We start from the raw sequence: 22,637 nt of genomic DNA on the forward strand, positions 1-22,637 counted from the left end.
AACGGAGCTGGGGAAACGAGGATATTTCGATATGCGACGATGTTTAACCGCGATGACGAGGAAAACATCACCTAACGTTAATACGCGATACTTCTGCTTAATTATTTATTGTTTTAATAAACGTATTTCTCTTGGTTATGAAAAATATAGTGTGTTTTTGTCAAGTTTTGTTTAACTTTTTTTTATACTATTTTCTCGTATAACACATGGGATACTTGCGTGTTTAAAGCGAGAGAAAAAGAGATGAAACGAACCTTCTTTAAAAAATCGTAGACACGTTCATACCGAACTGTACTGTAACTGTACTGTAACCCCATAAATCGTTCGATGGGATGAACAAATCTAAAGTCGAATACACTGGCGTATTTCTATATCAAACACCGTGTTAGAATCGACTTATACACCTTACCATGTGCTTACATATTCTTACCTTTATGTGCGCATAAAAATACACTGAACTGATATAAAATTTCAACGATACTTTTCTCTTGCTTCTTCATAATGACATTGTATCCTGGTGCTCGGTAATATCGTTTTCCCGTCGGAAACATAACGCGCGATTTTTTTCTCGAGGAAAACGAGCAGCACGTGCCCGTGCATTTTTCCTTACATCCTTAAACGCACCACTATTTTCATGCTAACAGAGAAAGCGGATGCTACGTATGACGTATAAAGCGTCTCGTTTGCGAATAAAAAATTTTAACGATCGCTCGCCGTTCGTGCATCGTGAAAACCGTCATTTTTCGCATTTTACTTCATATCCCGTGACGTTAGTGTCTTTATCTTCCATTTTACTAGAATGTTTCAAACATTTTATCGCGCATTTTCCTACGCTGTTCTTGCGTTTGATCAAAAAACCAACAACTACCTGTATATATACATCTTTTAATTAACATTCGAACGAAATAAAATCGAATAACACCAATGCGAAATATAAACTTCCAAAAAGCTCGTCGTTTACTTCCAAATTTTTCCATATATCGACCAGCGAAATTCTCATCGAACGACGCAGCTCCGCGTCTTAACGTCTTGAAGCTCGTGTCCGTGCAGGACCCGGCACTCACCTTTTGTACTAATAAACGCACACAATCACGCTTCCATATTTATGGGACGCTTTCATTCGCTTGACACCCAGCGTTTTGCATCTTATTGCAAACGAGTAAGAGATAGATTTATATATATATATATATAAAAGAAATAGATGTTACTACGCAGTCAAGACACAATCCCACGGAGAAGAATCGTACAATTTTTGGCCAGTTAGGCAGAAGGAAATTGCACGTTGAGAGATCGACGTTGCTAGCTAGGTCAACGTCCTACATCGTATCGTTATAGAGCGTAAATACTCTATAACAGATAGAGACGAGCAAGTTATTTTTTATTCACTATACTATCAGATGTCGGTGAACTAGTTGGAAACCCGACGGACCAGAAGAGCCCAAGTTTGCCACGAATACGGTCACGGTGTAACCACTGCCCGAGTCACGATCTCGGTGGTACTTCCTTTTTGAACGAACGACACGTCGGAAGCAGGTCAGAATTTTTTACAATCTCACCCTCTTTGGCACGCGCGCGCACCACCAAGTAATATCGTCTCGCGGTAACATTCGCCGTGCCACGGCAAAAATACACTCAACGGGTAAAAGCAGCGCGCGCGGTCTACGCGAAACCCCGAAGAGATCTTAGCTTCGTTTAACCAGCCGTTCCAATCCGCATAAAGCAAGAACCGTTGGAAAGCGAAGAGAGAAGGACAGCGTTGTGTAACAAAGGAAATAGATCGATTCGCGGTTCGTTTTCGCATTTGAGTTTCGCGAATGTGGAACAACTTTAGATGAGAGGAAGCAAGGTTGAAAGTTTCTCTCGACTTTCATCTTTCACTACGCCTGAGAAAGAAACTTAAGAAATTCATGGAAAATAGCATCCGGTTTAAATTAGATTTCCAACATCACGTTTAACAAAACAACGGAACTCCGTTTCAATCGACAATATTAAGCAAATGTTTGCTATTTATAAATGCGCCCCTTTGTCTCGATGAATTATTCAACTGATTAATTAAACGTTAATTATTTAACCGATTATCGGTTCTCCTTTCTGTTTAATTTAGGGTTTACATATCCGTTAGACTTGCAGCCACGGGCAGAAATCGCGTTCTGCATATTCTGTTAATTTTGGCGCGGCTCACTGTTTACAGGCTACGAAAATAATAAACCAGAATACCTCCTTTTTCACCGTTGATTTCCATTCTCATTTTTCTTTCGTATGCGTGTATTAATTATACTTCCTAATGATACACCTATACGAAGATACGACCTTCGTTCGCGATTTTCTACTGAAAAATATGAAAATAGACGGCTGCAGGGTCAAACATAACGTTGGAACGTAACGCGATCAACGACCTCGCGGAGCGGCGGAATAGCAAATTTAATTTGGAAGTCCACGTTCAGGTATTCTTTCGTACGACGCAAAACATGATAAATTACCATGATATTCAAACCGGTTCTTTCCAACGAATATTCCAGGTTTCCGCATAGGTGGCCTGTGCAAATGAGCCAGCCGGATGATAACAAGAGCAAACGCACAAAGAAGCGCGCGACAGCGAAGGACGAGCAGGGCCAAACGGAAGAAGTACGAGGAGGCTGTGGAAACGTGGATTCCAAGGTCCCTGGTTCCCGTAGGTTTCACCCTCGGCCCAGTTCCCAGGTATCCGCACAGACATCCGACCGCAAAACCGAAGTTCCGTGGCTTTATGCAAATTCACGCGCAACTTTTAACATTTACACTGGCTGACTTTCTTGTTAGATATTTCGTGTCGGCGGGAAACCGCGACAAGGATGGAAAAGCAGCAAATACTCGTCTCACGTCCTACCAACGGCCTTAGCCGCTCGTTTCGTACGTTCCTCTCAGCCTTGAACGTTTGTTTTCCAAACTGAATTCGGCGCACGTGACGGGTCGACCAAGCGTTACCTATATATTTGCAACAACTGGAGCTTTCTACGAAAAACAATAGGAACTCGCTAAGATCGATAACGATCCTGGCGTCGATTCGATTTCAATGTTCAACCAATTATCGGCTTATCGTCATCCTGGTTTCGTAACGCTTTTATATTGTTACTCTTCGAAAAATTCTTCGCCTGCTATATAGTTTGGAATAGCTTTCGTCGCGGGCGCGTCGCGACGACTATATTTGCGACAATCCAACTGGAGATTCCAACTGGACATTCTTTAGTTATCGTTAGGCGGAGGATTAATTTTTATTAACTTTTGCGTCTATGAGAAACCGAAGAATGGAAAAATGCATAAATTGCGTGAGGCACGAAAATATGTAAAATATCCATACTCGTTATAATATTCGCTAAATGAGAGAAATTCAGGCCTTGGTCCTACCCCTTCTTAAGGGTCCTACTCTTTCGTAAAAATACGAATTTCCATTAACATCGGCAATCTAGTTATCGTGACACGCTTCAAGTATTACCTCGAATCGATATAATAAATAGAGCGTTCTTTTCGTAGATTTTAATACAGTGCTGGACATATTCAAATGTTCTTTCTTCGTTACGTATTGAGATTACCTTTTCTTATGCTCGTAATTCGCGATAGCGAGGTTTTAACATTCTGAAACTTCTCTCGTACTTGTTTTCTTCGTTCGTAGGCAAATCGGCGAGTATCAATGACGATTCTTGCCAAGTTAACGACGAATATTCCAACGTGTACTTTTTGTTTGTTTTAAAATTACGAGAAATCTTGGAGGCGTTTCGTTTCGAAACGCCAGAGATATTTAGGGACCAGATACGTGCTTCGTGTGCTTTACGCGTTAAGTATTTCTGAATTCGTAGTTGTTTCTAAACTGGTTGAAACTACGTTATGTTCGATATAGCGTATACGTGAAAACTTCGTTGCACTATGATACATATAGCAATTGGTTACAACGACTTATTATGTAACAATAAGAGTATTCCAACGTATTTTGCTACAGCATGCGACGTACAAAAATGTATTTTCTAATAATAAGCCGAGTTAACGACAAGGAACTTTCAAGTCATTAAGGCAAAGCTATTAAAGTACATGCGCACGTATGAGACTTTAGCAAGATGAGAATAACCTTATTCCTCGGATACAAACTTTCATCTAGCTTACGTAACTTTTAATTTTTAAACATGCTACGATATACTGGATATAAAACGATGCTTCGAGAAACAATTACGATCGCAGAATTATTAACCATTATATCGTGTATAATTAAAAAATGCTCGTACAAACTCTTTCCTAGTCATTTGCGACATTTACAGTGGTCATAAAATGTAATTTGTACCGTTCTTTTTATTACAGCATTCGCAAATTTCGTATCATTTAATATATTATTCATAAAAATTTTAGATTTTATGAAACTGAAATGTGGAGCCTGATAAAGAAACGCTTCGTTGAAAGATAAGAGTTTATGCGAATATCTTTCGTAGAAATTATGTAATTGTTACTATATTGTTGTTATTAGTACGTGAATCAATCACGTGTTCCCTATTGTAATATCTACCATACGGGGAGTATACATATTAATCAATAAGTAAATAATTATATGCAAAATCTACACGAAACGACGTTCTTCAATTTTGTAACATGGCTGTTACAACGCAACATCGTCTTAACGTACATTGAAAGGCTTAATAATTTTATAACTGCTATTTAAACGGAACAGTTAGTTCTTCATGACGCGATTGTAACGAAATGTTAGCTCCGAGTTAAGGATTTATATTTAATAGTATAGTAGATTTACAATAGTATAGTAGACTTATAGCAGTTGAAGTTGATCGAAAGTTAGCGTGTCAGCCGATTATTTGCAACAATATTCGACGTCGAACGCAAGAAAGTTAATTGCAACGGGATGAACGGCAAGCTGGCGCAGAATTTCATTTCATCGTCTAGCAATTGCAAAAAGTACGAGGACTGAAACAGCTTAAAAAGTGAATTAATACCTTAATAATTGTGGGAAGTTTCAACGCGCAAGGATTTCGAACTTAAATTTTCCTGACCACTCCGACGCGCGGTACTTTAATCCAGTTAGGCGCTTGGGAACTTATTTAACCATTTTATAACTTTCCTGTCAATATTATTACGATCGTGACAAAAGAAGATTATTTAACGCGTAACGAGAGCGGTTCATGCGAGAAGGTTCTTTTCAAGAGAAAAATTGTTGAAAGAAGCAATTACGACGACGATAGAGAGACACGAACAATAATAATTTAGCTGTTAGATTGGCATGCGCGACAATCACGAGTAGCTACGTCACGATGAATATTCTAGTTTCGTTTTCCGCCCGTTTCAACTCGATTCCCAAAATTTCGTTATTCTTATTGCATCAGAAACGTAAGGTGTAGGGCGTCATAGAATTACAAAAAAAATTATTCTGTAGCCAATTCTGCTAAAAAAAAAGATCGTAGCTTCAGGGGTTAATAACCGCATTCGCGTTATTCGTTTCAATGTTACATGCCATTCGCTGCGAGCCAGCTTACGCACGATGGAATTTCAAACGTAACACGGAACGTAACGATATTTCAGCGACGCTGCCGGATTCATTTCTTGAATGAAAATAAAGAACAAAGCCACCGTTTCGCTTTATCATTCAGGTGACGCTGTGCTTCTCTCTTTCACTCATCCTCTCTCACTTATGCCTCTTCCCTTCTTTTTTTCTTTTTTTTTCTCATAGGTTCATCCTTTATTCCAATCACAGGCAGCCGCACACGCGTCCCAGTTCTTTTCTCCGCTATTCAACGTTCCTTCGATTCGGGCGAAATGTTTCAGAAGCAATTTTCCTCTGATGCACGAAATCACGGTTCGTTTGAAGCACCGCGCAACGTGTAATCAAGCATAGCCCGATCGCGCTTAATTAATACTTGTTTCGAATGTTTCCAACCCTCCTATGACGTAGCTTCCGGATAAAGGTTGAAATTTTGCCAGGCCCTTCGCCTTACTTTTCCCATTTTTCCAACCGATCTTTACGCTTACTTCGTCCTAGTTCGGAATTTTTCGTTTAACTCAAACGCGCTTAAAACGATCCCTTTGACCGACTTGCGCGGTTGTTCCTCGCATTGGGTTGGCAACTAAGCGATTGCGGATTTTACCATTAGGTGGTATTGACAAAATCCGCAATTACTTAGTTGCCAACCTAATAATTAAAGTGCGGATTTTTACGCATTTATGGGAAAGGTGCGGGAAAGGTACACAGAATGTACACTATGGAAAATGATGTATGAACTATGCAAATTACGTACTTTCCACGATATTTGATAAATAAAATAAATATCTACCCAGGTTACATTTTTTAATTGTGTTTTATCAAACTATGAATTCGCATAAATAGTCTAGGTACCTCGCTTTCGACCTTAAACGTATGCCAGGGAAAAAACCGTTTTATTAATCTTAAACTTTAATTTTCTTCGATATCCCTTTGGTAACAAAGAGGAGTATTGCATCGGACGATATTAGCGTGGAAAAAGTTGAAGGATATACGGAACCCATACATCGTCGTTTATGAATGGCAAATCAGAATTTAATAAAAAATACTGGCGATTGCACACAGCGCAACGATGATTCTACTCTAAAAATCGTGAAATATTTATACAAAAGGATCGAGAACGAAACAAATATTTCTGCATCTCTAACAACTTGTAATTGTTTTAATTTATCGCTCGTTGTATTTGTTACGCTAAAAGATAAATTAATCTATTTTCCCCTGTGTTTCTATGCAGTGAATATATCAAAATCACAGGGGAAAATAGCACGATAAATCACGTTTTACATTTTTCTACAGGCAAGCAATTTTAAAATATGATAAGCAATCGGCCGATCTTACGATCTTACCGAGATCGTGTTTTTCTTCTATTTAGGTCTTTACAATTCGCGAAAACACGCTTCAGACATCTCGAGCGTGCGGTAATTCTCTAGCGTGCGGGACTAAAATAATTCATCCGCGATCCGCACCTTGCACGTAACTTGCCGCAATTAAAAAGGAAGGTGAGAAAGAAGCGCGGGAAGCTGCAAACGTTCGAAGGATCGCGGTGATACGAAAAAAGCCGTGAGAATGGGAACCGATATCGCTAGGCGAGGCAACGACGAACAGCAAATAACGAACCGCTTCTTGCACACGAGTCAAAGTTGCGGAGAAAAAACGTGTGACAAGAAAAAGATTCGCGAAAGTTGCGGGGAAAAACGCGTGACAAGAAAGAGATTGGTGAAAGTTGCTGGCGTATTTCGGTTGCCCAGAATGGCGAGAAGAAGCGCTCGTAACGTGCATGGGCCGACGCGTGCGAGTAGAAAAATCTGAGAAATAAAGTTCCGAGGGAACGACCAGTTCGCTGGACGTGCAGCTACGCTTTTTGCACGGTACAGCGCACGAGAGGGATGAAACCGAGAAAAACTTGCCTATCCCCGCGAAATAATACCGGCGAGAATATCTCTGTCTGGATGAACGAATTATGCTTAAGCAAAAAAATTCATCGACCCCGTCTTGCCTCGTTTTAACAAGTAGATAGCTGCGTTTCAAAAAGCTGCTGCTTCTTCCCTCTCGGAATATATGGAATATTTTGGTGAAAATTCGGTTCCACCTTTTGATATCCGCTTATTAGATTCTGTGCATCTCTATGAATTTATGGGCGATTTTAAGGCGCAAAAATTCACATCTATCCTAACGTTTAGTAGAGAAAATAAATGGCTGCTTGCGCTCTATCGCTCTATGCGGCTTTATAAATCTGCAATCGTTAAATCTTTATATATCTGCAGTCATTCAGCGAACATTAACGGAGGCGCGATATTTCTGGATTCTAAATCGTAAAAATTACCAAAATTTCTTTATGGGCGGGTCTAAAGACATAGGATTAAAGTACGCAAATAAAAGATAATTCAAACGAAAGAGGCTTCTCCGTTGGCACCTCTTGAACATTTAAGAAGGAAGAATTGCCCTAAACTAAAGAATCAACAGCTTTGCATCGACGAGTCTCGGTGGAACTTCGATAGAATTTTCATAGAATTTTCATGGAATTTGCAAATTGATTATCACCTGCCATCGTGTCTATCGTTACAAAATCAAACGTCAAAGTGGAGAAAGATAGAGATCGAATGAAACGAGAGTCAGTAGGACGGGAATGGGACGTAAACGACTGTGTAGAAAGTATCGGGAGAAGGAAGCGTAGACGGAGGTCGAGTGATCGGAATAAAAAGATACGATCGTCGAAAAGCATCGATGCATACGAGTGCAGGGTCACGTCGATTGGTTGGCGTACCAGTGGCAAATGTCCTGCGGAATAATGTCGCTGAAGGCGTTCGCTTTATTCTCGATAGATAGTCGGATATGGAATCCGATCGCGATGCAAAAAGCTCAAAGTTCAAACAATGCGACGAATTACAAACGCCGTTGTGTCGAGAAGAAAGATCCAATAAGATCGTCAAACGAACGAATGATTCGAAAAAATATGATACCACTGGGAAAAACAACGCTGTTAGTCGAACGGTAAATACAGCAATCACAGAGAAAAATACACGGTTGATCGATAGAAAAGACGCCCCTTTTTAACGAGACAATGCTGCAAACTCGCGTATCGCTGAAATACCAGCAAAAAGTCTCGAATCGCGGTTGAAATCGCACTCACTCAACGAATACGACATAATTCCGCTATACGAGTACCATTGGACAGAGTTTGTTAACGATAAACGTCGTTTAATCCTCTGTCGTGGCAACACAGAATACTATTTTAGAACTTGCATGCAGTCAATCACGAAAAGTTGACATACGCCTATCGAATTTTGTGTGTCTGACTTACCAAAGAAACTAAAAACACGCTTGGGCGCAGTATTATCTATTTTTACGTATGACTAGGATTAAGTATCGATGTATTTCTAAAAGGAATTTAGAACAACATTTAACACAGAGAAATGTCTGGATTCACATCGGAAATTACGACACTTTTCATCTTTTTTAACGTCAAGGAGATGTTACAGTCGAACCTCTATAACTCGAGAACCTTTGTAAGACTACAATTCTGTACATTCCCTTCCGCTCCGCTAGGAGAATCTCCAGAAGTCGAAATAAAACTTATTCCGACTGGAATTATTTGTCACGTGTCCAGAGGCATTATTTTACCTCTGTAACTCGAATTTAGAATAGCCAGACCTCTACGAGACGGACTTTTATCGCCATTGCCTCTGCAACTCGAATCGAAGATATATCAGCTTTGTCGCAAGATGTGAAAAATCGAACACTCCATATTTTTTCCTTTCTTCCGACTGTTAGAATTGTCCCTGATAACGTAAGACGATACAAGACGTGTATCCACTTTCTTGTCCTTCGACAACGTGCATATTCAAAGCTAATCGTTTCTCATAAAGCGAACGCATAATTGTCGCTATCCCGGGGTCTTTAACTTTCACGTTTATGCTCCTGTGTACGTTATTTACGCACTTATGTACTTGAAACGAGTTCTAAAAGCAACCTGGAAATACTAACAGTTTCTGGAAAGTGAATATAATCGCGCACAAAGTCTCCGTACGTTGAATTTTCGTTCGTTAAACCTCTTTTCCTGGGAAATTTCGATAAGTCGAGAGCTCCGTAACTCGAAGATTTTTGCTTCACTCTCGAGGTTCGACGGTATTTTTATGATTTCACGTAGACATAACAGGCGTATATAATATTTTATATCTTTCTAGTCGTTTCCTCCTAACAAAGGTGAAGGCGAATAAACTGTGCTACGTTTCAACGACATAGCGTCCTAATGTATCAACGAAATTCGTACAACCAACGTTCTAATTACGATGTTTTATATTTGAAGGCTACGCGTACATCTTTGTGACCGATCTGTGTAACAAGTACGACGTTACGCAAATCGAATCTGCGATAAAAAGGACGGTATTTCTCGTTCTCTTCTCTCGTCCTCCTCAATTTACGCAAGTACAACGCGTCACGTATAAAGCTGCAAAAATGTTCCAAGGAGCTAAAAAATACAACGACGACGCGTTAAAAAAAGGAGGAAGAAAGAAGAAACAAGGAACAAACAAGAAATCAAAGACGAACGAAGTTAACTTTTTATTTCCCGACACTTCCAAACTTTTCCCTCTTTGCTTTGCTTTCACGCGTTGCTTTCGTTGGGAAAGTTCTTTTTTTTTTTTTTTGCTCTTAAAAAATTGAACGTCGCGTCGTGTCATCGTAGAACCGTCGTTTGCCTGTCGTATTTCTCCGCGAATATAATAGAAACGCGGGCGTCATTAACGCGTTCCCCTTCGTCTTTTGCGTCGTGCAAATGTACAGAGTGGAATATATTCGAGATTTTTCAGGAAACTGCAGAGAGAAAGCTCCGAACCCGAGGTTTGGCGTAAACGGCAACAAATAAAGTTTGACATGGAAAGGACGGGAGTTGAAGTTAAAGTCAGGCAAGCCGCTTACAGCTGAACGGTTTAAAAGACTGCGGCAAAAGGCTCTGCACTTTTATCGTGGGCGAAGGGGCAGATATAGCTGAACGCTTGGTAGGCGTTATAAATCGAGCTTGGGCGTGAAATTACCAGTCCCGTGAATGAGAAACAGTTTTCGCGATCAAGTTGCTGCTAATAGGTCAGATGGAATTTTAATTAAACCGTTGTCGCGTCACGCCGTTCTTACGACGGTGAATATTTTGTACAACCAGTTTACACCGCACTTTTTCTTTCTTTCCGTTCGAACAAACGTCGTTGGAGAAGGAACCGACGGGACGAAACTAAATATTTTAACAGTTTTAAGGCAGCCACGACACGAAAGAAATGCGTAACGACGCGCCAATCGATCCTCTGTATTGTATTATATCGCCATTTATTTCTACAACTTCTTCCCCTTAAACGCAAACATCAGCTTTCTTTTACCAGAAATACAGAAAACAAGTTGGAAGATTCTTCGAGTTGAATTTTTGCGAAGAAAATTTCACGGTAGTTTAATTTGAGAAACGAACGCAACTTGGAACGTTTCGCGCGGGTACGAAACGAAATGCATTTCCTATCGAATGGGTCGGAAATTGTCGACAAATATCTAAAAGATAGCCAAGATGTAAGGCAGAGTCTCGGTGGACACTCCCTCTGTTCATAAAATCGTGTCGTAAAAGTCGATAACGATCGTTCTCAGCGACTTCACTGCAACCTGGCATTGCATGATTATAAAACTCGATAATTACGCTTTGTAATTACTGTTACGATCATTCCGCGAGTTGCTTCGTTTCGATGTCAGTTAATTTTCATTGAACAACGAAGAATCCCGCCGTATATCTGTATACAGAGTGTCCTGTTTTTACGCATGAACGCGTACGGATCGAAAGGGACACGGTGCTACAGAAACGATGGTAAAAGCTAACGAAATAACAAGGATGAAAGTATCGAGGTTGATGAGGACGCGTCATTTAATTTATCCTTCTCTTTACATTTTTCAATGATGAATGAAAATTCTATTTCGTCAACGACGAACGATACGCTATTCCAAAATACACGTTACAACAGCGATATAGACAATGCAAAGTTTCTACCATAGAGAACGACAAACATGCAACGTGGAACAAACGCGTTATCTTGCCTCATCGAAGCTTTTAATATGCAAACTGTGAACTGTAACATCATACTACTTGATGCGCATGCATTACCGACTCATTCGCTATTGCTTTCCAATGAATAAATACCAGTTCATCTATCCCCGTTTCTCTGTACGTACATACGAACCGACTACGCAATTCCAACGCGTTCTCCTGTCTATTTTTGAAAGTTTATTATGCAATGTTTGCTTTCGATACGATCCACGGTACGATCTTCGACGAAAATTACGTCAGACGTAACGATTCACGGATGCGGTTCGCTTTGCAACAACGGGAACGTGTTTTTTCGCAAAACACGCCGCAACTTCATTTGGCGATACTCTGTAATCTGTGAAATTTTTTATAGAAATATTTACTTTACTTTACTGTGAGTCTTTGTTAACTCGAGCCGATTATAAACGTGGACGTTGTAATATATGGACGAGGGAACAGAAGGTTGAAAATGCGGGAATTTTACGTATTAAAATTACACTGAATCGTTGAAATATTCCTACCATCTTTTTCTCGATCGTCAACTTCGAACGATTCCTATCGTTCCAGAATACGAATTTCAAAATTTTCAACGATAAAAATTCCTTCGATGATGAGATAAGTTTGCTTATTTCAAACATACAGGCGCGCACAAAAGAGAGTTCAAAGTTGCCAGCGATTTACTCGTATGTATGCACATATGTATTAGTAACATTTGTACTAGATATTTTTCACCGCGTTGTCGACGGTCTATTCCGACGTATATAGTATTCGTTGCTTATTCATCGCTCTTGTCAAATACAATCCCGTTTCGTAAATCCACGGTATTTTGCTATTACTATAGTATTGCTATACCACTTGCGTTTAACACTTTGAATGCCACGCCGAAATCACATGTTTCGCCGAGGATGCCACAGTGTTTTAGCACAGTGTACCGTTAGATGCAAGATTTGTTCTCATTTTTTTTATTCGTGTTCTGATAAAAATGTTTAACCGTTCGGTGGGGCACTTTTTATTTCAACGTATCTTCTATTTATCGGTTATATTCAAAATACCCTAATTGTCAATTTTCATTCAATTTTTACAATTGTAAGAAGTTGAAGCGCTCCGGTCACCAATGACCACCATGGCGTCATAGGAGAAACCGTGGCCGGTCACATATGACCAACATGGCAACTAAGTGATTGCGGATTTTGACAATACCACCTAATGACAAAATCCGCAATCACTTAGTTGCCGGCCCAATGCATCGTCGCTAGTAAGAATTTGCAAATGAAGATCGTAATCGCAAATATCGATCTTTCGAATATCGAGGACGTAAAAGAGTTGCGTATTTCCAGGGCTCGCTGTACATGTCGAGGTAAAGTCGAAGACGACCCGACCAATCGGAAATTCGTCATCGTGAAAATGCTAGCCAAGAGCGGATCTTCGAAAATCAATCTTATCTGGTTCTTTCGTTAAACCCGTGCCACTGAGGCTGAGTCGATAGACGACGACTCGTAGGTAGGAAGTTGGGAAAAAACGAAAGCAAGAAGATGTACGACGACGGTCATTATCAGCAGCCGAATCGTTCCAATTCGAGGCTGCTCTTTGCCAACGAATGTTTCGTGGAGAAATTCGGCCTGGCTGACTGTCTAGCTACTCTCGTTTCTCCTGTCTTTCGGGGATTCATCGCGAATCGTAGGAAAGGAAAAAGCGAGAGGGCAAAGAGAGAGTAACTGCGGAGGACGAGAAAGAAAGGGAGTTCTTGAAACCAAGTTAATTCTTCTGCGAAGCGTGATTGGCCTGGATACGAGCCACCATCTAAATGTCACGTTTCTACCGGCTACAATTCCACGACAAGAATTGCCAAACATCGGCCACTGGCCATCGTCGGCAATAATGACCCAATTTCGAATATTTCGATCGTTTACGACGAATAGGCCGAGCGAACCAGCTACACAAACGCGAAAACAATCCACTTTTACGGACTATAATATCTTTAGGATACAAGATTATCCCAAGTTTACGATACGGACAGCGTATCGGCTATTTTCGAGAAGTTGGAATTTTTCCACATCGCACGTTACAAAGTTTACAACTCGGACCACGTCGACAACTTAATTAGTTTTTTAAGCGCTCGACGGGCCCGCTCGATAAATTTCGACACCAGATGAGAACTCAACGATGGAGCACCGGACGATGTCGTTAACGGGACGTTACGCTACGATCAGATACGCACGTGACGCGCCACTTGCGAGATGCTCACGACGTTTCGACAATCGCACAATTCGACGGATACAGATTCCCGCCTGGTAGAAAACATTAAAGAAAACACACCCCTTAGACTGACACCTAGAACGTAAGCACCAGATACTCAGAGAACGAGACGCGCTTCGAAATAAGCATTGAATGAAATCACGATCGTGTTAGAACTCTTTAATCGACCTTGAGCGTTGATATCGTTCAATGTTCGCAAACTCTCCGAACAGTTACAAATTGATCATCAACTGAAGGAGAGATCGCGACATAATACGAATGTCTGTAGGATGGGACGGTTAAAGATGCAGAACACGCCGCGATAAACACGGAGCTATTCTACTTTGAGCCTAACTCCTCCATCGATTTGCCTTCGTCGTCGTATCCTTGCATCTAAGTTGGGATCGTCGGAAACCAATCCAACTACTCTCAATGATATATTTATAGTAACCGATTTGCAGTCTACTCGTAGAATACTTTTCACTGTCGGGTGGATCTGTTTTTTTTATCGTTGTATATTAGGTCGTCGGAAAAGTTTCTTTAAATTTTATAAGGAAATAATGGATGCACAACATTTCCTATTTTATATTATTTTATCGAATTACGTATGATCCATTTCGTTCTATCAAACTAGAGATCACAACGTTCGACAGATTAGGTTTTATGTTTGTATAAAGATGCATTTTGGTGTAAAAGACGTCTGTAAAAGAAAGGCACTTTCCGGACAACCTAATACTTACAGTCGGACTCGATAAGAGCAAACCAATTCAACTAGTCGGCAAAAGTATCGTTTAAACGTAGGTAGGCGGACTACAATTTAAAATTGTACCGTGATCAACGAACATGTGATAAGTAAAACGGTCTGTGAAGTAACAGTTTAATTTCTAATGACAAAGGGAATGTTTAATAGAACCTTTCGTTTCTGGAAATTTCACGATCGCGTTGACATTTTTAAATTGCTTTCGTTATTCCGGAGCACCGAAGGCGTAATGGAGTTGTACCGCTGAAAAGAAAAAGGTGACAAATACGTATTTCAAAAATGATTCAAACTGTAATTATCCACTTCAACTTCTCTGTTTAACGTAGAAAGGGTATTACGAACGTCAAAATAGTATAATTACTCGAGCAACTCGACGATTGAAGTTAAATAATATTTTTACTGAAAGAAGCAAGCGAAACTTTCGAGAGCAGATAAAAAGCACGATATTAATAATAGAAATGTAATACGCGTCGTTATGATGGCGATATGAACCAGGGAGAAACACGAAATTGTATGAGAATTCATTACGTTTAAGTACATACTTTGCCCTTTATTACTTTCACTTCTTCGTGTCGCTGTGTTTTGAAACGTAATCAGCTTACGCCAGTGAAATGTAATTACCATTGCGGTTCAGCGTTGTAATTACAATTTTGATTATAATTTTAACATTTCCATTGAATGTATGTTATTGTGCCGATCTTATTTTCACGTAAACAGTTTTACCGGTGTAACCGTTTTTAAGAGTATCCCAATTCCTTTATTTTTCTGCTTTAAGAACGTTAACTGATCATTTTATCCGACCCATCTTGATTTACATAAACAAACTGGTATCACGTCGTATAATAATCTATTTGAGGAAACGTTTTAACAAATAGGGAATTAGATCTGCAAAATTATTAAACTGGAGCGTCCGATATTTTTACATTTGAAAGGAAATTGAAAGAGGATAAAGCGTTCTTAAGGGCACGTTTCTTTTTTTGTCATTTCTGTTCACCGAGCCGCTCATTACTTTGAAAATGATGGAACGATTCTTATAGTTCAAGGATGTAGATCCAATCAAGTAACTTTAATTAATTTAGAAGAAATATTTTTCAAGTTTGGCATTATCCAGATAGCTCGTGACAGTTTTATACCAATCGATCAAGGCCGTCTCTTTAACCTACTAAATTATACAGAAGATCTAAATCGTCGCGATTTCACTTATCTGTTTAAAATATACGCAAATGTTTAATGAATCATTCTCGATACTAATCTGCGATTTATAATCGCTATTAAACGTTTCGTTCGTTATATTGTCTGCCAATATTAAAATACTAAAATTACAATGAAATACATGGAATCAGGGACACTTCGACACTTTACTTTTATTTCTTACATACTCCTGCAGTACATAAATCATTTGATAAAGAATCGAAATTAACATTCACATCTTTGTAACCGAGTCGTATTCAGCGGAATTTCATCGACACGTGTTTCCACTGCCAAACTTTCCACTGTCCAATTATTTTTGTCCTCGATGGTATATGTAATCGATAAAATAATTCTCTGCTAAATGTCCTTCGGACGTTTATCCATCTATAAAGAATACGCACGAGGATACCGTGCGATTTGTCAGTAAAAATATCCAGAAGTTGTTAAACAGGGTGGAAAAGATCACTGAATACCATCGCCAGATTCCAGAACTGATGTAATATTCAGTAGGTTGCGCGTTGAATGTACGATTCCCGTAATTTCTCCCGCGATTTCATACAATTACCGTCCGCAACTGAAGCGTTAGTCCACGAAAGTATCACGAAGAAGATTGCTACGTCACTAGGGGATTTGAATCGATTGTTTCGGCTTAGTACGTACTTCTACTGGACGAGCTCGCTAGAAAACCAACAGTTTCATGGACGTGATTTCCCTCTACCACATAATCTAAGAAAAGAACGGCAACGTCTTTTCTTTTTCTCCGGCTGTAAGGATATTTCTCTATTTTAATATCACAGTGTAAGAAAGGGTACGGACCGCTGGGAAAATAAGTACGTGCTATCGGTACAAATACGAAATCGCCGAACCTTTCCAAAGCAAGTTGCAATTTTTCAAAAGGAGAATTCTTTTTACGAGAAGGAAATATTAAGAAATTACGTCGATTTTTGTCTACCTTTCGTCCTATGGTGTCGATATTTATCTCCAATATATATACACTCGTTGTATTTACTAAAATTAACGAACCGATCCATCTCTTTAACTCTATACGGATAACTAACCACTAAACTCTCTACAATTTATCACACGAATCAAACAAGGATGTACGAGAACTATGTTCAGAAAGTTTTAGTAGCTTGTTAACCATTCACTTTCACAGGCTACTTATGACTTAATGAACGGTATTTAACTACTGCAACGTGGTATTAGTACAGTAGATATGAGGAGAAGTAAATACGATTTCCTCAACTTCTCACGGGGCAAACTTTAATTACGCTGTTTTATAATTTCGGTCGTTTACGGCTTCAATTGATTTAATAGGAAATTCAATTTTGTTTAATAGAATTGTCTAACGCGGCCGTTCTATTATTCGAACAGCGTGTTTCCTACTAAAATTCTACATACGACACGCAGAGATTGTGGACTTTTATGCAATTTCATATTTTTATGGGCAGAACTAAAAGATGGATCTATATATTCTTGCATCTTTCAATTTATTGCAAATGCAGAAAAATCCGCAATCTATCGATAAATATAGAGCGTTCATTCTTTTCTATTGAACGACACGTATACAGAATGCTTCGGTAAAATTACAGGGAATGCCAGATAATATTGCGATAAAGCTACCATAATACGATTCAAACTCGATAAAAGTTGTAACGATCAAGTACATTCATCGAACAAAATTATTCTGCAAAACATTTTAAATATGTGTTGATGGGGTTGGTGATTAAGTTCCTACGATCCATCGAACGATTTCCGACGAACTATTAATCGAACTTCGGTTTATACGTTATATCTTTTGTTTTATTTCTTTTTTTTTTTCTTTTTTTACTTTTAATCGCTCGCCCAGTTCAATTTCTGCCTCGTATTATATTTGTAATCGGTGAAGAAAGAAATTGAACGATCGATAAATAATAAACTCACCCTCTCTCGGTGCACTGAATGCCTGCAGTCCTCGCATTAAGGCCGGCTAGTCAAGGTCCATGCAAGCTGATTTTTATACCCAGAAATCTGTAATCACGCACAGAAACAAACTGATTAGCCTTGCGCCGCAGTGAACTTTTCGTGATGAATATTTCACTTCTTCGTTAACATTCAAGTCACGACAAATGATAGCACCAACTATCCTTTGTCCATAAATTACATTATACAGCGCGCCCTGCGAGAGCTCTATCACCTATACAAATATTTCTTTAATTTCTACCGATATGACAAATATTGGATACATTCATTGCGCATTTATCGTGGCTAACGAAGCTATTTGAACTCTTTATGAATATTTTGAAATTTTATTCGCACTATAGTGACTGTCGGTAAATTATATTGGTAAAATTTTTAACGATTTTGATATATTTTGTAGAGATCACAAAAATAAAAACAAGCAGTCATCCATAATATCGTTGAATGTCGGTATTCAATTGGAGTATCGTTCAATATCTTTAACAGTTATTATATAAAGCAATTATTCATACTATATATTAATTCTTTACTTAAATACAAGTTCGCAATAAATATCTTGTAACTTCTATATATACATATTGTCAGATTGTGGTCAAATTTTGCCATAATAGCAGTTACATAAGTGTTTTATGTAATACACAAGATGTATCATCATACACGTAAAGATTTACTACGGTGGGCGTACAAATACCTTCGTAAATAACTGGATATGCGTCCCGAATTGTTTTGACGATTATTTACCTAAAGATATTCGTATTCGTATTCCTCGATACTATCGTCAAACACGATTATCTCGATACGTAAACCATTGTTTACGAAAATAATGATAGTTGAACGCGTAACAATAACGATGTTATAACAATACAGAAATAACCTTACTCACTTGAAAATTAACGATTCCTGTGAAAAAACAGCTTTGACAAACGTGTTGTGACGTTTATAGAAACGTTTATAGAACCAGCCAATTTTCATTGCACGATAATTCAAGACACTGTACGGTTTCTTAAGGAATTCCACCATGTTCCTATGCTCACTGTTATTATTAATATACTGGTAGAAAATGAAGTGAGAACACGATATATTTTGATGATTATTAATGATATTTCGACAGACACAACACTTAGGTTATTCAATGTGAAAACGCGCCACGCGTTGTTATAAGGAAGAATGCAATATTTTACCGCACGAGGCGCTGCGAACCGACGCGCCCATAAAGGGCGCGAAGATCAAAATGTTATCTCCACTACGTGCATTGTTATCTAACGTGGTCCAAATTTGAAACGTTTACTAATAAAGAAAAATGATTAGATGACATATTTGTAGTTCGTTGGAATTAATGTTCAGGTCTACCCTGATAAAGCGAAACGAAACGTCAGAACAAAGAGAAACGTATTGCGTAATAAAAATTCAATTGACTCACAAATATAATCTCATTCAAAAGTCTCAAGACTCCATTTCTACACCTCTGTTTGCTAAATCTTCTACTTTTAGTGAAACTTTACCATCTGATGTAAACTGTAAACTTTAAATTGCACGCATGTTTTAAAAAATCGCTAATATATTAGTAGGTTATACTTTCTTCCTCATATAAATTCTTTTCTTGATATTCCTAGTCTGTTTTTATTCGCTATTAAATGTTTTACGATCGCTCGATCGAAGATCCGAACAGCATATCGATACACGCGTGTCGATGGGACCCACAAATAGACCTTCGATGCTATTCTCCCGAAACCAGGCATTCTCAACCAAATTCGCCTCTTTGTATTCAAAAACATAAAATAACTTCAACATTCTTCTTTTTATTACAAATTCTCTTTGTATATTGGTATTCAACATATCACAAAGGTTTGCACTGTGTACCTTTTAGATTTTGAATCAACTTGCATAAAAATGGGACAACATGCTCTGCTCACTGAGCGACAAGACACACAACGACATACATACAACCGACGAGAGTTTATGACGAACGCGTTACAATGAAAGCGGAAGAGAAACGCGATGAGAAAGAGAGCAACTCTAAAAGAAGAATCGTGCGAGAATTTTCTCCATCTGCATCGGGTATCGTCATAAACGTTCTTAATATTATAACAGAAGAGAAAAGTCCAACGAGAAAAAGTGGTTCTGACGATGTTACGGGAACGTTTAACGTGGAAGAGATTAACCTCGTAAACCTCCGCAAACGGCGTTCCCTTTTATTAAACCGACAGACTTTTCGGCTACATGAATTGTCAAACGAGCGTCTCATTGTATTTGTCTGTGAAACGTGAACTCGTTGGTCCACGAAAATCGACTTGGCTTTTACCGTCGTGTTATTAAATTATATTTTACCGACGAACATCGTAAAAGTTCTTAGATTGTGAGCTTTCGCTTATAAGTAAAGTATTATTAGATAACGTATTTGTGATTCTTCGGGTTTCAATCGTGTTAACATGTAACCGGAAGAAGAAACATTTTCCTATAAGGAAATGAACAGTTTCATGGTAAAAATATTCACGAAGCGCAACGTACTATTAAAAACACGATCGAGACGTAAAGAATCATAAATATGTCTTTGTAAACTATCCAGCTTGGCTTTATAATGTGTTTTAGGGTAAAGCAAATAATATCATAGTCTAAACAGTATGTATATATGTTTGATGTTACGCGTCGTGTTGCGAAAGAGCATATGTCAAATACCTGATATACACTGTATAATACCCGTATAACTCGATGCCAAGCCATCAGTAATTCGAAATATGCGACTCGGTGGTACACTCGAGGAATGCATACACGGTGGAATCGGTGATTACGCGCGCAGCGAAGCCAAGTACCTCGAGATATCACAAAGTAAGTAGCTCAAAGTACTCAAACTACAAATCCTGCACTCTTAGACGAACTCTATAAAGTTCGAGTAATATGTTCGAAGACTGCGGAACGGGAGTGATTCTTTAAAAAATTGTAACTTAACGGAACACAGAGAGAGATTGAAAAACAGATTAGAAAAAATAAACGAAGATCAAAATTACATTACAGCAACATAGTCATAGTTTGACTTATTCGATTGTCCGGTCATCTCGTAATTAATTATAATATTTCGCATGATCGAGCTCCGGTGATTCTAAGGTAGCAAAGAGTTCGAACGAAGCGCGCAACAATTTTGAAAGCGGTTGATAGCCGAATTTTGTCGCAGATCGATCGAAATTCCAGACGATTAACGAGAGGCCACGTTACGAGTAAATTGAACAATGTCGATGCTATTTATCCGCCATCAGGGATTCCCGGTTTCATTAGGTCTGTATTGGCCCTGGGTAAAGTTATACGTTTAACCGCTCTATCTTTCCTGGTGAACGAATGAAACGACCTTAACGAGAAACTTGGATCACGCCATGTCTCGTTTTCTACTCGCGGCTTTCTATTAATTCCACAGGTTTATCTACTTTCTGTTATCCGATTAATTCGCGAGGCAATTACGTGTTTCTTCCCGCGCTATTTAAAAACCATCGATATATTGGATAAAATCTAATAAACTAAATTAATTGTATATCACGTTTGATACAGAGAATGTTCGTGTAACGATCGCTTACGATTTCTTAGACACTTCCGATATTGTACTAAAACTAACAGGAAATAATTGTTGTTTAAAATTGTATATTTTATTTTTGTGTACGAAATGGAACGTAAATTTCAAGCGAGTATCAGAGAATCAAAGAATGCGATATACTGTGAATCTGGAACTTCGCCTAAACCTGCAAGGAAGGGACTGTGTAAAAATAAATAAATAAATAAAATACCAAATCGATAACAGAGTTATCTGAAAAAGAAGTAAGATGGAGTAAGAAGAAAAATCTTTCTTTTTTATTAAAATTTTACCCATTAGACCACGTAATATCCGTTTCAAACATGTTTACGGGATATTCGATATTTTCACATCTGAAACAGTGTAAAAAACACTCATTTATCGGTGGAACTATCAAAAACAAAACAATTTTCGATAGGAAGTTTCTCGATAACCGGTCGATGGTAGTAACGCGTAGAACACTTAAAGGGTTTTAATAAAACTGTAGAATGTTACTGCAGCAACAGCAACAGAATTTTTGTACATTTGACAATATCCTGCTAGCGAGTTATATTTTACTTCTACAATGTCTATGAAAGCGTCATCGAACCGGTAACCTACATCGCGCAATTTACAATTTCAACGCAAATAAACCGTAACCGAAAGCGATTACGTATTCGTATTTTACGTGTTAGTAAAACATCTATGTACTTATACCGCAGCAATCATTAGCAACACGAGAATACGATGCAGATTTTTAATTTCGGACGAGTTCTGGGACACGTAGCTTCGCTATGTGATTATTTAAAATTGCACGCTTCAGAAAAAGCACGAGGCTAACACGGATCATGCTTTATGAAAAATACGCATGTAATGCTACATTTTATGCGAGCTATATTTTACAAGATTTTCAGCTGTTATTCAGCAACGGCTATGGCGGTACATCGTGCAGTAAGCTAATCCGTAAAATACGTTGCTCGTTACTTCGTAATGCATAAATTACAATTTCCACAGAAGCATTGATTACTGTTATTATCCAAAGTTTCAGATTGTATAATTTAAGTTGTAACTCAATTAGTAGACATGATTTTAATATCGTTCGACTTCAAAATGAGATAACAGCTAATCGTGTTAAATATCGAAGTACGATTATATTAGGTTGTTGCATAATAAACGTCGATTTTCGACGAGACCTTGTTTCCAGCTAATTTCCCCGCAGAATAGAAAGCGATGTTTGCAACGATCTCCGAAACTGTAGAAAGCTCGGAGCCTTTTTTCGAAAGCAAAGTATCGTACGTCGCGCGTGTGTAAATAAAAATCGACGTCGTACGTCGACCTAAAAGGTTTCTGGAAAATGTACATTTATACGTTCTCTCTCCTCCATCGCAAAAAGTAAAAG

The 22,637-nt window shown here is 38.6% G+C and overlaps 1 protein-coding gene across 3 annotated transcripts in view; it reads right to left on the reverse strand.

The window, feature by feature from the left end:
* Window positions 1–22,637, reverse strand: part of LOC100645554 (heparan sulfate glucosamine 3-O-sulfotransferase 5) — a 155,891-nt gene that overhangs the window by 64,689 nt on the left and 68,565 nt on the right. For 2 of the 3 annotated variants that reach the window (XM_003394102.4, XM_012320521.3), the window contains one exon: window positions 17,668–17,754. The gene's annotated coding sequence lies outside the window, so the exon portion shown is untranslated. Of the gene's footprint in view, window positions 1–17,667; window positions 17,755–18,586; window positions 18,959–22,637 lie in introns of those variants that run through there. The other variant, XM_012320522.3, reaches the window with a different exon arrangement.

This window comes from Bombus terrestris, chromosome 3 (assembly GCF_910591885.1).
Source record: "Bombus terrestris chromosome 3, iyBomTerr1.2, whole genome shotgun sequence".
Taxonomy (NCBI): Eukaryota; Metazoa; Arthropoda; class Insecta; order Hymenoptera; family Apidae; genus Bombus; species Bombus terrestris.